We start from the raw sequence: 1,118 nt of genomic DNA, 5'->3' as shown, positions 1-1,118 counted from the left end.
CCAAGAGACTTTGTGTATTGGCCGATTATTATCGGGAGGTTCTACGTGACGGCTTATTGTTGCCTATTTGCACGACTGGGAGTGCTTGAATTGCCTCCCTTTTTATTTCTTCCAGCCGAGTGTTGAACACTCGGTGATCTCGTAAAAGGCTTACCCGTGCCTGGTACCCTTCCGCTGTTGGGACCACGAGGATTCAAAACACCTGCTAGCTTTGCTCGTGCTAGTAGCGTGTTCTTATTTTACTGGTTGGCCTATATAAGTAGTTTACAAGGTCCAGTTTGTCCCGGTGCAAGGGCAGAACTGGGGTCTTCAGGTCCGCCCGAACGATCGTTTACTATCCTAGTAGACGTATTGTTGTGGGAACATCCTAACTACATCTGTAGCTAGAGTTCACGTGGGATTTCCAGCACCACAACTGGTGCCGCGACCCGGGAGCAGATTGTGACCATTGTGAGCTGTTTGTATGGCCTTCCAGTTTACGAGCTACCAAGAGAAGAAGAACAAGAAAAAGACAAGAAACATGGCGAAAGGACAACCGACGGTACCAGTTACGCCTGCCAAGTCTGGCGGGGCTCGCAACGAGAGTTCAAGCCCGGCTGCGCGCTTTGCAGCCGGCACCGAGCTTTCAGTGAGCTTCGACGACGAAGCAGACATCGGTCCTGACGCCCACGATTATGAAGATTACGAAGACAAGACGCCGGCTCCAGAGCCGGGCGCAGCGACGCCGGAAACGGCCACGCTATCATCGGGGCTGAGCGGGACGACCAGGTCCCTTTCGAGGAACCTCGCCGACGAGCTCGATGATGTTGCGGGACCGGAACCGGCCTATGATGATTATGACGAGGGGACCGAGGGTTCTAAGCCTTCGGTGGCGAGTGCAAAGCATTCAGCACTGCTGAAGGCACCTCGCCCACCTATCAACGGTGATACACCAGCCGCCAAGCGCGTTTTCGACCGCGTACAAGCGCTGATGCAGAATGATGAGTGGATGCAGCTGTTCAAGCCCATCCCCAAGAAAAAAGCCGACTGGCCTGCGCTTGCGCAGGAACTTCAATACCCAGTCAACTCGGTTTCGCCTTACCGGAGTCGCCGAGGATTCAGTTTCGCTACTGCTGTCG

The sequence above is a fragment of the Phytophthora infestans genome, genomic scaffold (assembly GCF_000142945.1).
Source record: "Phytophthora infestans T30-4 supercont1.15 genomic scaffold, whole genome shotgun sequence".
NCBI classification, from domain to species: Eukaryota; Oomycota; class Peronosporomycetes; order Peronosporales; family Peronosporaceae; genus Phytophthora; species Phytophthora infestans.
The sequence above is the reverse complement of the archived record's forward strand: the minus strand, read 5'-3'. Positions refer to the sequence as shown.